At 44.7% G+C, this 16,157-nt stretch overlaps 1 long non-coding RNA gene across 1 annotated transcript in view; it reads right to left on the bottom strand.

Annotated features, from left to right (window-relative positions):
- Nucleotides 1-11,129, bottom strand: part of LOC144172518 (uncharacterized) — a 75,588-nt gene extending 64,459 nt beyond the window's left edge. The window contains exon 1 of the long non-coding RNA XR_013323028.1: nucleotides 10,880-11,129. This is a non-coding gene — a long non-coding RNA (uncharacterized LOC144172518). The remainder of the gene's footprint in view (nucleotides 1-10,879) is intronic.
- Between the last annotated feature and the right edge of the window lie 5,028 nt (nucleotides 11,130-16,157).

The following is a 16,157-nucleotide window of genomic DNA, read 5'->3' on the forward strand; positions in this document are numbered from 1 at the left end:
GGAGTGAGGGGTTGTGGTCAGCTTCCTACGTCCAGGAGGCCGCGAGCATTTACTGATTCCAGGGCCCGTTGCACAAGCGCTTGTTTGCACTCCGGTGCCGAGCTGGTCAGCGCAGACTCCCACTCCTCAGGGGAAGAGGAGCGGACGGGGTCAGGGTTGCGTGGGCAGGAGTAGACGAGGTGATAGGTTGTGAGAGGAGTGTCGCAGTGCGGGCAGTTGTAGGGGTATGTGGATGGAGATATGTGTGCGAGGATGCTGTGGTTGTAAAAGGGTCAGTTTGTAGTCGGCGGTAGATATATGCCTCGTAGTCAGATAACGTGTGGTGGGGGGAGGATATTTTCTTCTCGTGTGGGTGTAATGTGACACGAGTGAGCTGTAGCTGTCGTCGAGGGGTGCCAGGTGGGTAGCTCCACTGTCCGTGCCTCTTAGGGTAGCCTGCGCTAAGGATGGGAATGCACGGGAATGGAGTTCTCGGGCGGTAGCGTGCGCCGCTTCATTCCAAGCAAGACCCGAGTGACCAGGAGTCCAGACAATGGATACTTCTATGTCTGCAGGCAATCTCCGTAGGATTGGGATGGCCTGGGGTGGTGCCAGCCCAGCTTGGTACATTCGACAGGCTTCCTGACAGTCCGAGATGATGGTAAGATAGGGTTGATTGTGGTGAGTGGTGGTTGCATGGGCTATAGCTAGAGCTTCTGCCGATCTTGTGGATAAATCAAAGTAAGGTTGCTGCAGTGGCAATTTCTCCTTTAAAGTGCGCAATGGCAAGGAAGGTTTTTTGGCACAGCATGTCAGCACGTGCAGGGATGGCACTGCGCACTCTCTAGCACCACAGTAGTTGAGATAATGAAGGACAAGCAAGCGCGATTAATCAGTGAGGCAGCTCAGATGGCGCGGGAAAAAAACGACTGTGTTAGCAAACCGTCGGTTGCGTTATCTGACCGTGAGCTACATTTTCGGCAATGTGATGCGATACGCCACAGGCCACTGTGATTGTGAAGATGTTTGGCGCGTGTTGGGTGTACTCGATCTTTCTTTTTAAGTTTCGTTTTTGTTTCGTTTTTGTTTCCTACGTCTTTTTTGTTCCTGCTAAGGCTAAGCATATATATTAGCCGTCTTGTGAATAATACATCAGTTGGAAGTGAGCGCTCGTCCGTGTGTATTCTTTCCGTCCCTTGTGTTTCTGCTGCGCCACATTTGTTCACTTTGAATTACCAACTAGCCCAGTCTACAGCTTCATTTACTTCTCCTTTGGAATCGAGCGTGACCAGGGTGGTGCCGGGTATCTTGGGAATCTGAGGAATATCCGTGTATCGGGTATGACAGTCGTCTGCATATTTCTTCGTAAGCTGGTGATTTAGTCTTCGAGGTTGTAGCACCAGAGAGAATAGTGGTCTTATGTTTTATATAAACGCACAATGCAACTTGCCAGAGTGTCAGTGTCCCATCTGGGTAGCTCAGTGAAGTGATGTTTAGGCTTTCCGTTTTCTTCGTCTTAAGTGGTTGTGACCGACGCTCTGTGCTTCACGTTACGAAAATGCGTCACAGGGCGGATTTGACTCCTCATGGTGAGGTCTGCCTTGAATCCGGAAAGCGGCTTTAGGGAGTAGTTTTCTGCCTGAAGTAGTGCAGTCGAGAAACTGAAATTGCCCAATCCCTCTGTCCTAGAACATGGTGCGAAGTTGATTAACTTGTGATTCTGCGTGGTAGAGTCGGTTGACTGTTAAAAGGAAGCGGTGAGTGCGTGGCCAATGCGTTCCGCGTAGCGCCACCGCCGAGAAGCGGTGAAAATTGGAGGTGGCCGGCACGTGCGCACTGACCACATGAATCGGCAGAAGCCGGTCTGTCGCAAGCTCTAGCGTTATGCCGTGACGCTAACATCCTCCGAATGCGAAATTCCCCAGCTATCGCAAGCTGAGTGGCGCAGCGGAGCGCCGTAGCAGACGAAAAAACAACTTCTCCCACCTGGTGCGGTCAGTGCACATGTGCTGGCTGTCTGTGATTCTCGCCTCTGCTCGGCAGCGGCGTTTTCGGACCGCACTGTACACACGCTGTGATAAAGTGAGCAGTCTGCTGAGTCCGATTTGGTTGGATTCGGCAAACTAAAAAAACTAGTAATTTGTAACAGTGTACTTCACCGCTGTTTTTGTTTTATAGGGCCAGAAGTTTTAATTAGTGAAATGTTTTCTTCACTCCACGTGTGACAGAAAGTCACTGAAATCTTACCTAAAGGCCTGGAATGTGAGTTGTGGTCTTGTGCCTTCGCTGTTCTAGGAGAAATTGTAAACGCTTCAAAAAGGTAGCCCCATGATCGCAAAGTGCTCTACCAGCTGGCGTTAGCTGACATGAGGAGCTGCCTCTTTGACTATAGCAGTACCTTGCTGTTGTAGATTTATGTTTGCATTACCAGGGGCTCGACCTGTGTGAGAAGCTACTGAACAAATCACGAGTATCTTTACGGCGCACTGGATCCTGAGCTCCGAGTGTCAAATAATATTTCTCAGTTATCGCTTGCACAGTTTCTTTCTTCGCAAATAGATGAGGCATTTATAATGTCACATCTTTCTCAATTTAACCTCAATAAAACGGAGCGGTCAATTTTACAGTGTAGACTGCAACAGGGATGTCAAAAAAAAAGCTGCTGCATATTTTATTTCTTCAATGAAAATTTTATGAAAAGCGGCATGCTTCTTCCGCCCCTCTCACGCAATTCCTCAGGTCGCCGCAACCACTCCCAGGCCTCTTTCTCACCTGTCTAACTGCTGTGACAATAAATTCAATGGAGGCTTCTAATTCACAGTTCAAAATTTCTGTTTTAGGACTGGTCGCACGCCATGCAGTTTCTTCTTCTGACGGGGGTGGCATAAGCTAGTTAATGTTTTTGTATGCGCTTTTGTTTCCCCCTCTACGCCATTTCTATTACAGTTTCTTACTGCCTGTTGTAAAACTCAACCCAACGTGTACCTTAAAAGAGGAAAAAACGCTGGCAGTTCTTGTTATATACCATAATATATCGGTTACGCACGTATTGTGTAAATGATTCCGAGCTTCGATTTGTAATAAATAGTGTCCGACTGTGCAATTTATTCAAGAAGCCTATAGGGAATGCCACGTTCTTTGGGGCAACCGACGAACAGGTTCTAATAAGGAGCCTACGCTTTAATATATCATTGCCTTAGAAAAAATACCTTTAAAGGCGAGTAGCTTCATCAACTGCTTATACAAAGACCGTGAAGCTTCAAAAAAGCAAGGGTATCTGGTACGACAGATACCATTTTTGAAGTCCAGAAATCGGGTGAAATTACCAGACACAAAATTGCCCGTATGGGAGTTAATACAACAACTAGTGTGAGGAGAGATTACGGTTGCATGGAGCTAGAGAGAAACAGACGGGCGTTGGTCCGGAGCTGGCAGGGCAGACGCGGACGTGACCCCTCCGATGATGTACCTGTCATACATAACGATTCAGGAACATCCCAATAGCTATGTTTTTGCCAGAGCATTCTATTCTCCTTTTACGGAAACGCTAATCAGATCACGGCAGTTGTGATTGTTATGTGACACATTACGCCCTTAGGAGAACTCCGCCACACCAATATGCCTACAGTTGGGACCAGCACACTGTTTGCAGTTGGTGTTGGGGTTTTGTACTGTATAAATTGCTGTCTGTTTTGTGAAAATGTAAAGCATAAAAAGTGTAGTGTTATCTGTTATCTCCATTCTGCTATATTTGCTCTGTTGTGGGTTGCGCTTGCCAATGGGACGCCCCTATTGAAAACGATGGCGTAGAGGTAGAGCACCCGCCTCGCGTGTAGAAGGACCGTGGTTTGAATGCCGGTGCCGGACAATTCCCACCGGATTAAAAAAAAAATCCGCGTATTGATGGAATTGCACAAAGGGGCTTGGGGTGCGGCCTGACCCCGACCAATGCCGGTAATGCACTCCTTCACCAGAGCGGGATTGGCGACCCTGGTGTAGTAACGGCCACAACCTCCTATGAATACACCAATTAACCCTCGGGCCTCAGTCCCCAGCGGCTGCGAAGCAACTGACCACGGCGGCGGTCAGACCTGTGACGCAGCAGAGGGTGCTAAGAATCCCTGGATCCGCACAGGCCGCCAATGGAATCTGAACCTGGCAACGTTTAACGCGCGAACCTTATCTAGCGAAGCAACTCTCGAGGTGTTGTTCGAGCAATGCATCATCATCATCACCATCATCATCATCATCATCACCACCAGCCTATCTACGCCCACTGCAGGGCAAAGGCCTCTCCCATTATTCTCCAATTACCTCGGTCCTGTGCCAACTGTGACCAATTTATCCCCGCAAACTTCTTGATCTCATCTGCCCATCTAACTCTCTGCCGCACCCTGCAACGCTTGCCTTCTCTAGGGATCCACTCTGTTACCCTTAATGACCAGCGGTTATCTTGCCTTCGCATTACATGCCCTGCCCACGTCGATTTCTTCTTCTTAATTTCTACTAATATGTCTTTAACACCAGTTTGCTCCCTGACCCACTCCGCTCTCTTCTTGTCCCTTAATGTTACCCCTATCATTTTCCGCTCCATTGCCCGCTGAGTCGTTCTAAATTTAAGTTGAACCCTCTTGGTGAGCCTCCAAGTTTCTGCCCCGTAAGTGAGTACCGATAAGATGCAGCTGTCATACACTTTCTTCTTCAGCGACAATGGTAGGCTGCTATTCATTATCTGATAATGTCTGCCATATTCACCCCACGCCATTCTGATCCTTCTAATTATCTCTGCCTCATGGTTGGGATTTGGGGTCACAACTTGGCTTAAGTAGATATATTCGCTTACCACTTCCACTGCCTCGCCACCTATCTCAAACTGCTGTGCTGTCCCGAGGTTATTGATCATTACTTTAGTTTTCTGCATGTTAATTTTCAGGCCCACGGTTCTACTCTGTTCGCCCAGTGCGGAAAGCATGCTTTGCAATTCGTCTCCCGAGTTACATAGCAAGGCAACGTCATCAGCAAATCTGAGGTTACTGAGGTATTCTCCATTAACCCTTACTCCTAACTGTTCCCAACCCAACGTTCTGAATACTTCTTGTAAGCATGCTGTGAATAACATTGGAGAGATTGTGTCTCCTTGTCTGACACCCTTCCTTATAGGTATTTTACTGGTCTCCCTATGGAGGATGATGGTAGCTGTAGACCCATTGTAGATATCCTCTAGTATTCTTACATAATGCTCATCTACCCCCTGGTTCCGTTATGCCTGAATGACTGCTAGGGTTTCGACCGAGTCAAATGCTTTCTCATAATCTATGAAGGCTATATATAGGGGTTCAGTATACTCAGCGCACTTCTCTATCACCTGATTGATCGTGTGAATATGGTCCATTGTTGAATACCCTTTACGGAACCCTGCTTGTTCTTTAGGTTGACTGAAATCTAAGGTTGCAGAGATTCGTTTAGCGATTACCTTGGTAAATACCTTGTAGACGACTGACAGTAAGCTGATCGGCCTGTAATTTTTCAAGTCCTTCATGTCGCCTTTCTTATGGATTAGGATGATGTTCGCGTTCTTTCAAGATTCCGGTACCATTGCGGTCATTAGGCAATGCGTATACAGGTTTGCCAGTTTTTCAAGTACAATTTCTCCGCCATCCTTCAAGAGGTCTGCTGTTATCTGATCCTCACCAGGTGCTTTGCCCCCTTTCATTTCTTTCAAAGCCTTCCTTACTTCTTCGGTCGTTACTGGTGGGATGTCTATCTCCTCTGAACTACTGTCTCGTTCGGCATTACCCTGTATGTCCCGGCTACTGTACAGATCCCTATAGAACTCCTCGGCCACTGTGACTATTTTATCCCTATTTGTGATGACATTACCTTGCTTTTCCTTAACTGCGTACATCTGATTTTTTCCCATGCCAAGACGTCTCTTCACTGCTTTCAGGCTACCTCCGTTCTTTACAGCGTATTCGATCCTCTCCATATTATACTTCCGTATGTCAGCTGTCTTGCGCTCATTGATTAACTTCGAGAGCTCGGCTAGTTCTATTCTGTTCTATTCTGTTCTCGGCTAGCTCTATTCTGCTAGTTCTCTTGTACTCTGACATGAGCAATCAGAGGGCATTAAATGGGATGTAATAGGGCTTAGCGAGGTTAGGAAGGCAGGCGAAGCCTTTACGGTGCTGAAAAATGGACACGTCCTATGTTACCGTGGTCTAGAGGACAGAAGAGAACTGGGAGTGGGATTTCTAGTCAATAAAAGCATAGCTGGCAACATAGACGAATACTATAGCATTAACGAAAGGGCGGCAGGTCTTGTGATTAGGCTCAATAAGAGGTACAAGCTCAAGGTGGTGCAGGGCTACGCGCCCACATCCAGCCACGACGACCAAGTAGTAGAACGCTTCTATGAAGACGTGGAATCGGCAATGGCCAAAGTAAAAACACAGTATACCGTAGTTATGGGGGACTTCAATGCTAAAGTCGGGAACTATGGTCTGGGCTGTAGAAATAGCAGGGGGGACCTACTAGTTCAGTTTGCAGAGCGGAATAACCTACGCATAATGAATACCTTCTTCTGTAAACGGGAGAGACGGAAGTGGATGTGGAGGAGCCCGAATGGGGACCATGAAAATGAAATAGACATCATATTATGCGATAACCCTGGCGCCGTGCAGGATGTGTAAGTGCTGGGAAGGGTAAGGTGTAGTGACCACCGTATGGTAAGATCTCGAATTACGCTAGATTTGAGGAGGGACCGCAACAAGCTAGTACGAAAGAAGCCGATAAATGAGCTAACAGTAAGACGTAAAGTAGAAGAATTCAGGATCGCGCTGCAGAACCGATATTCCGTCCTTAACAAGGAAGCCGAGCTTACGACACAGGAAGCCAGCGACAACCTTACACGCATTATCACGGAGTGTGCAGTAGAAGTCGGGGGCACTATGGCTAGACAGGATACTGGCAAACTTTCACAGGAGACGAAAGATCTAATCAGGAAACGGCAAACCATGAGAATCTCTACCGCAGCTGACAGAATAGAACTAGCCGAGCTCTCGAAGTTAATCAATAAACGTAAGACAGCTGACATACGGAATTATAATATGGAGAGGATAGAATACGCTGTAAAGAACGGAGGTAGCCTGAAGGCTGTGAAGATACGTCTTGGCCTGGGGAAAAATCAAATGTATGCACTTAAGGATAAGCAAGGCAATGCCTTTACAAATGGGGATAAAATAGTCAGAGTGGCCGAGGAGTTCTATAGGGATCTGTACAGTAGCCGGGACAGACAGGATAATGCCGAACGAGACAGTAGTTCAGAGGAGATAGACATCCCACCAGTAACAACTGAAGAAGTAAGGAAGGCTTTGAAAGAAATGAAAGGGGGCAAAGCCCCTGGTGAGGATCAGATAACAGCAGACCTCTTGAAGGATGGCGGAGAAATTGTACTTGAAAAACTGGCAAACCTGTATACGCAATGCCTAATGACAGCAATGGTACCGGAATCTTGGAATAACGCGAACATCCTCCTAATCCATAAGAAAGGCGACATGAAGGACTTGAAAAATTACAGGCCGAGGAGCTTACTGTCAGTCGTCTACAAGGTATTTACCAAGATAATCGGTAACCGAATCTCTGCAACCTTAGATTTCAGTCAACCTAAAGAACAAGCTGGGTTACGTAAAGGTTATTCAACAATGGACCATATTCACACGATCAATCATGTGAAAGAGAAGTGCGCTGAGTATACTGAACCCCTATATATAACCTTCATAGATTATGAGAAAGCATTTGACTCGGTCGAAAACCTAGCAGTCATTCAGGCATTACGGAAGCAGAGGGTAGATGTGCATTATGTAAGAATACTAGAGGATATCTACAATGGGTCTACAGCTACCATCACCCTCGATAGGGAGAGCAGTAAAATACCTATAAGGAAGGGTGTCAGACAAGGAGACACAATCTCTCCAATGTTATTCACAGCATGCTTACAAAAAGTATTCAGAACATTGGATTGGGAACAGGTGGGAGTAAGGGTTAATGGAGAATACCTCAGTAACCTCAGATTTTCTGATGACGTTGCCTTGCTATGTAACTCGGGGGACGAATTGCAAAGCATGCTTTCCGCACTGGGCGAACAGAGTAGAACCATGGGCCTGAAAATTAATATGCAGAAAACTAAAGTAATGATCAATAACCTCGGGACAGCACAGCAGTTTAGATAGGTGGCGAGGCAGTGGAAGTGGTAAGCGAACATATCTACTTAGGCCAAGTTGTGACCCCAGATCCCAACCATGAGGCAGAGATAATTAAAAGGATCAGAATGAGGTGGGGTGCATATGGCAGACATTCTCAGATAATGAATAGCAGCCTACCATTGTCGCTGAAGAAGAAAGTGTATGACAGCTGCATCTTACCGGTACTCACCTACGGGGCAGAAACTTGGAGGCTCACTAAGAGGGTTCCACTAAAATGGAGAACGTCTCAGCGGGCAATGGAGCGGAAAATGATAGGGGTAACATTAAGGGACAAGAGAGCGGAGTGGGTAAGGGAGCAAACTGGTGTTAAAGACATATTAGTAGAAATTAAGAAAAAAAAATGGACGTGGGCAGGGCATGTAATGCGAAGGCAAGATAACCGCTGGTCATTAAGGGTAACAGAGTGGATCCCTAGAGAAGGCAAGCGCTGCAGGGGGCGGCAGAAAGTTAGATGGGCAGATGAGATCAAGAAGTTTGCGGGGATAAATTGGTCACAGTTGGCACAGGACCGAGGTAATTGGAGAATATTGGGAGAGGCCTTTGCCCTGCAGTGGGCGTAGATAGGCTTGTGATGATGATGATGATGATGATGATGATGATTGAAAACGAAGCAAACGCTGCTGCTTTTTATTGCAGGGATTTTTTAGTTCGCACTATGCGGGAGTGACGCTAGCATTTAACTTAAATCAGCGCTTCTCGGAGAGAATACAAAAAGTCATATCAGAAGGCAAGCACGGCAAAACGTGCAGAGAACCAATTATGGCTTACATAAAGTAGTCTGTAAAAAGAAGTAGTCTGTATAAGAGTATAAAGTAGAATGCTTTTACAAGAAAAAAATCTTTTTTCGAAAGAGAAGTGTGCTTTTACTGCAGTGATGTGTGCTGCGTGTACGGTTGTAGTAAATGTCCGCAATGTTCTGCATGGTGTGTTGTGCTTATAACGCAGAAATAACATTATATAGTTTTGTCTAGATCCCCCCAAAAAACTGTAAAAAGTACATTTTCAAGAGTGTTAAAAATTTTATGCCAAACAACAAAGGTATAACCTCGCACTGCCGAACAGTTTTAAAATTTACTTGTATTTTCCAACTTATCAAATGAGCGACTCCCTTTTTCTCCATAGATTACTCATAATTAAATCTATAGAAGCATTCTGATTTTTGTTAAACCATACCGCAATTTTGATGAAGCTGAAAATGCAATAGCACCTTGAACATCAGCGGACGTGTTAAGGTATGTTTCCGGCAATCACCTCCGAAAACGATAGGAAATACTTCATAGAGTAAAAATAGCACGCCTACAAAATTAAGGGGGTGGAATTTCTATTTATTACAAACAAGCAATTACGTATTGCTAAGGCTTCAAATTGCCCTTTCGTCTCCACAAATCAACAAATTATAGCTTGCTTTTTTGAGGTTTAGCTTATTTTTGCCTTGGAACAACGTGATCAAGCAACGAAGATACGGCAGCAAAGAGAAAGTGCTTCTGGTCGTGGTACCTGCTCCGAGCGTTGGAAATTTACGCCTGTCATAAAAATCCTTCCGTCTGACACGTAGGCATTACGAGCAGATTCGCACTGATTGAAAGAAAACATAACTTGCCAAACCTAATTCAGTTACACCGACGATACCTGATGAATTGCTACATTCCTTAAATTATTCCTATTTGAACTAACCGGTGACGAGGTTTCTTTTTATCCTTTTTCCTAGATTCCTGTTTCCTTCTACCCCGTCATCGCCCCTTGTTTCTCATTTCGGTGAGGAAATCTTTTGGTGTTTCTCTATGCAAGGTGATTCTTGTTGATCTCCTAAGCGCTCATTACTCTCACTTTGTCTTTCTGATAATTTACCTTTTGGCGTCGATGCGACTGCGAGCGGTTTGTTTATATCACTCGTTGTCCGGCTGTGTCTCTGAGGTCATGTTGCTCCCTACCGCATATTTATGCGAAGAAACATTTCTTGCGTGCTGCTTCGATACGTTAGCCCCTGATGACTAGTGCGCCCGGAACGTGCAATAAAAGAAAAAAAGAGGAGACAAAAAGTGGGGTTGGGTCCCGCGAAAACCGCTCTCCCTTCTGCGCGTGTATTTCAAGAGCAAGCACGTGTGGTCTTGGTTTTCTATTTCTTGACCTCTGAAAGACGGCCCCTACCGACGAAACCTCTGTTTACCTCTGTCAACCCCAAAATTAGGTGCCGCATAGAACTGTCCGGGAAGCCCACCTAATATTAGTCTCTATCCTTCTTTTAGTCGCTCACATTTATTCTTTCCTGGTATCATCCCATCTAAAAGCAGGTCACATATCCGTAAGCGTAAATTTTGTATACCCTATAAAAATCATTTTTACTTTGTAATATAATACGTACTACACATACATAGAACTAAAAATATAAGCATGTGTGTGTTTGTTTCTGTGTGAGTACAGGCTTTACTAACCTATTGTTACCCTAATACTTTTTTGAGTAACATAACGCAGCTACTTGTAGTCGAGCAGCATACGTCCGATTCTGCGCCTCCCCCCCCTCTGTAAACACTAACGGTCACTATAATAGAACAAACACGCTTGTGTAGATAAACTCATAAGTAAGTTTGGTACACAAACAGTTAAATAACGGCAACACGAAAAAAGGTAGACGTACTTACCATACACTATTGAAACGCCGAGAATTATCACTGTTAGCATGGCTTGCTGGTGAGTAGCAAAACTTTGTTTGCAGGTACTTTTCGGCAGTTATCTGCAAGAGCAACGCCAACAAAGCCCTATTCGTGGATAGTTATAGAGTACTGCACCTGACAGGGTGGGGACAACGGCAAACTCCCAAGCCTTCACTAAAAAAAGCCCATCTAAATCTCGACTGTTTGCTGTGCCCTCACGCCTCTCTTAAGCACGTGCTGGTGAACTTCTGCGCTATGTGTCGACATTATGTGGTTTATAAAGAAAACGACAAGAATCACCCGATATCTGAACTTTCTTTTCGAGGTTGGTACGGCATTTCAAAAGTTTAATATCACAATCTTTACGAGTAAATGCGCCCACATAGCGTCAAGCCTAGGTCCGTAAATGGTTTCTGTGTAGAATAAAGAGCTAAATGCAGGAGATATCTTCGCTGGCCGCAAATTAAAGCCGGACGAAACAGCTGTACTTTATATGACAACTGTGCCTCCCTGTCTGAGCAATATGTTTATAGAGCATGTATATTTCAAGTGTTGCTTTCCATCACCGACTTTTAGGCGAGAACTGCTGCCATTTGAATATATATATATATATATATATATATATATATAGATATGTATATAAATCTATATATATATATATATATATATATATAAATATATCTATACATATATATATATATGTATATATATATATATACATATATATATATATATATATATATATATATATATATATATATATATATATATATATATATATATATATATATATATATATATATATATATATATATATATAGTGGAAATTACGGGCTCGTTAAATTAAGACAGAAATAAGGGTTGGCAGCCAAGAAAACCTCGGAAAGCAAACGGAATAATGTGGTAAGTCTTAGAAACAGATAAAGAATTTGGAAAGACAGAAAGAAAGGGGAGAGAAAAATGCCTGCCGGGTGGGTGCCGAACCCAGGACTTCCACAATACGCGTCTGGTGTGATGAATACTGCGCTAACAAAAAGGGCTATTTTGCGTTCCACTTTTTGGGATATTTATGTTAAGGTATTTTTGTTTCCTGCGCTTGGGGGTGGTAGCCAGCAGCACCAGGATTACTCGGGGTGAAGGGGACCTTCTTTTTAAACCCCGGGCCATGCCTCGAGTGTCTACGACTCTTCGAGAGTGGGCGACTAGCGTTGAATCTTAAGCTCCCTATGGCGCGAAGAGTGTGAGAACAGAGGCCCTCGCTATGCGTGTAGCGAATAAGAATGGAAAAAGGGGCTCGTTGGATTGACAGAAATAAGGTTTGGCAGTCAGGAATGCCTCGGTAACCAAAGGGGAGATAGTGGTAGGTCTTTGGAAAAGATAAAGAATTTGTTCTGATGTAGAATCTGTTCAGGAATCTGCACAGAAAACCAAAAATACCTGAACATAAAACACCCTAGAAAGTGGCGGGGGAACCGCCCCGCTGGTAGCGGAGTGGTCACCGCAACCAGACGCCTATTCTGGAGGTCGTTGGTTGGGATACCACCCGGCGGAAATGTTTCTCCACTTTCTTTCTTTCCAAATTCTTTATCTATTTCAATGACCTGCCTCATTGCCCCCTTTGCTTTCCGACGTACTCTTGTCTCCCAAACCTTATTGCTTTCCTAATTCAACAAGTCCCACATTTTCCATTCTGATTCGCTGCATGCATAGGGAGGGCCTCTGTTCTGGCAGTTTTGGGGCCACAGGTAGCATAAGAGGGCTCAACGGTGGTCGACCACTCTCGACATGTCGTAGACGCTCCAGTCACGGCCGGTGGGTTAAAAGAACGTACCCATCACCCCGAGTAGTCCGAGTAGCGCTGGCTACCACCCCAAGTCCAGAAAACAACGTACCTGAAAATCAAATACACGACAAAGTGGAGGGGAAACCGTCCTGCCAGTAGCGTAGGTGTCATCTCACCAGACGCATATTCAGGAGACTGTGGGTTGTGATCCCAGCAGGCAGGCATTTTTTCTCCAGTCTTTCGGTCTTTCAAAAATTCTTCATCTGTTTCAATGATCTACAACGTTCTCCCCTTTGCTTTCCCAGGAATTATTTACGGCCAATCATTATTGTCATAATTATATATATATAAATATAAATATAAAAATATATAGATATATATATGTACAGGATGATCAAAGTTAAGTCGACAGGTTTTTTCAAATATAGGCGCTTTGATTTACGCAATGTCGACCTCTACAGTGAGGTGTTGCGCCGAGGGGGACACATCAATAGGAGGTAAATATTGATTTCGGAAGCTTAATTAACTAAAATTGAATAATTAACTTTGTAATGGCTCCAGTAACCAGGCATGTTTGTATGCGAAAGTTAGACGCAATCTTGTTTGTAAAAAGTTTCAGTTGGCAGATTTCTTGCGCATCCGTAGTCCGAGATATAAAACGGTGAAGTTTAATTGCCGTTCGCATGATTACGCATGCAAGACAGTCTGCACTGGCGCAAAGCTCCTCCCTTGTGTGACGTGCATACTGTGTGCGGTGTTTACTTCGACAAAGGGGTGGAGGCATAGGCAAAAGTGAAAACGGCCACCCAATCATTCTTTCCTTGCGTTATCGCAATTTGCAGTACTTGGTACCGCTATCGCCTGTCTTATAGCTATGCGCCGGTCTTGGCTTCTAGCTTGCGTAATCATTCGAAGGGCAATTAAATTTCGTAATTTGGTATCTCCGACTATGGATGCGCTCGAAGAATTCTGTAGATTAAAACTGCGTAGAAACACGATTGCGTCTAACTTTCCAATACAAACATGCCTCGTTACTGCAGCCACTACAAACATAATTAGTCTATTTGAATATTTAAGCCACCTACATCAATAATTACCTCCTAATTATGCGTCCCCCTGGGCACATAACCGAACTGTAGAGGTGGTCTTCGCGAAAAAGTAAACGCCTATTTTCAAGAGCCTGTCGACTGATCACCGTGTGTATATATAAATTTATATATATATATATATATATATATATATAAGCAGTAGAAGAAATTTCTCGAGCCAAATAGTTGCGAAAATGAAACGCACGATTAAAAACAAAAACAGTGGTTTACTGACGTTTCGACTGGAGGACCAGTCTTCATCTTGGGTAACATATAAAGTTGGAGCACGCACGCTTACATAGGTGCAGAAGGTGTGCTGCAGTGCACCCTTGTTAACAACATTGGCGGGTTGGGTGAGGGGACAGGGAAGGGAGGGCATTATACATGTGGCACTCTACATGATGACAAACTCTTTTCTAAAAAGCTTAGCAATATTCCACTTCATCCATAAAAAAAGGAAAGGGTAGGGAGCTGTTCAAAAACAATTTTTATACGAACTACACGAATAAATGATTGGTGCAGGAAGCGTCTCGACACACCAAATGCAAAGTACACGAACAACAAATACAGAACGGAAGCCTCCGGTGACACATCCATTCCTGAAAATACCAAATACCGGTGGCGTGGGGAATATCAGGGCAGTTTACAAGTTCACAGAAGTCACAGAAGAGCGCACGTGCCAACAACGCAACCAATTATTTAGCCAGGTAGGAAGTACCTAGGTGTGTCCTGGGTATAAGCAACTAATAAATCGGTCGCCAGTAAGGGTCAACAAGTTTCCTGTATATAATAAAAGCATGTCACAGCATGATGGAGACGTGCAAAGAAGTGAGTAATGATTGACTGTCCAAGAAGCGGAGGGGTGGGGGAACCGCGCAACATCCAAGAAAATGATGAGTGACCGCGCGGACGTCGCGTTCGCGATGAGAAAATTAACCTCCCAAAGAGGGCTGCCAACAGTGGGAGCGGAGACGTACTGGGAATGCAGCTACTATTCCACAAACAAAAGGGGAGACAGACAAGTGTGGGGAGGGGGGGAACGTGTGGTGGCTGACAGTGTTCGGTAGGGCGAATGAAACAAAAAAAAAAGAAAAAAAAGAAATAACGGAACGAAAGGAAGAAGGTAAAAATGGCTTAGGTACCCACCAAAGACGATAATTTCCCCAAACTCTCATTAATGCCTGAGGACGCGGGTTTGATCTTGTATATGAGGTACGATTCCCGGATTAGTCAATCGTGGTGAGAGCGAAACCCAGATTCTAATATCGTGGCTCTGAGGTGGTAAAAAGTGTGCCCAGGAAGGTTAACGTGTTTTGAGAACAGGAGAGATGGCAGAGTTTTGGAATGTGACTTGTGATTATTAAACCTAGTTCTGAACGACTTTTGTGTTTGCCCGATGTATTGTAGGTGGCACACCGTACACTCGAGCAAATATATCACATTGAAACTATCACAGTTCAGGTTTCCTCTGATTTTTAAACGAAAGTCAGAGGCTGAACTGACCGCGGTATCCGTTGTGGACATGTGGGTGCATATTTGACATCGAGGCTTCCCGCAATGACTGCATCCACCGGTCGTTTGAGTCCTTATTTTGGATGAGGTCAGGACATCCGTAATGTTTTTGTTTCTCCTGTACACAGCCCGTGGGGGTTCGGGAAAAATATGTTTTATGCGGTCACTTTGGGTAAGAATGTTATAGTGCTTTTTTAGTATAGACGAGACTTTGGGAACAGATGCGGAATGTGTTAAGACCAAGTTCGTTTGCGAAGTGTCGTGGGAGGTTTTGGTGCCTCTGAGAATGTCTGAGCGATTCAGGTTTCGTACTCTGTCTATAGCGTTGTCAATAATTTCAGCGGGATATTTTTGTTTCAAAAGTGCACTGCGTAGCTCTTTACAATTATAATTGAAGTCCTCTTCCTTTTAGCAATTCCGACGAAAACGATCAGCTTGTCTATAGGGAATTCCGGTTTTGCAATGTTTGACATGACTGCTTTGTAAAATGTAGGTACTGTTGCTTGTCGGTCGGTTTTCGTTGCAGTTTAGTGACCTCTGTGCTGCTTGTTCACATGAATCAGCACGTCCTCAAGAGTGATGTCTGGGTCTAGGTGGACAGCACGCTTCCTGGAGAAGATAACACAAACACTTTTTCCGTGATTCGGTTTGAAACCAATCTTGTAAGGCCAGCGGGCACGTTTCTTGACACCCAGCTGGACTGGACGTTCGCAGATGGACAGGTTACACGATTTAAAGGATATCTGCACGTCATCTACATACATGGAATAAGAGATTGTAGGTGGCAGTGCCTTTCCAAGAGAGTCCATTTTTACTATGAAGAGAGTGCAGCTCAACACTCCACCTTGCGGCACGCCATTTTCTTGCACGTGAACAATTGACA

The sequence above is a fragment of the Haemaphysalis longicornis genome, unplaced genomic scaffold (genome assembly GCF_048455015.1).
Source record: "Haemaphysalis longicornis isolate Haplotype H1 unplaced genomic scaffold, Haemaphysalis longicornis Haplotype H1 scaffold_23, whole genome shotgun sequence".
Taxonomy (NCBI): Eukaryota; Metazoa; Arthropoda; class Arachnida; order Ixodida; family Ixodidae; genus Haemaphysalis; species Haemaphysalis longicornis.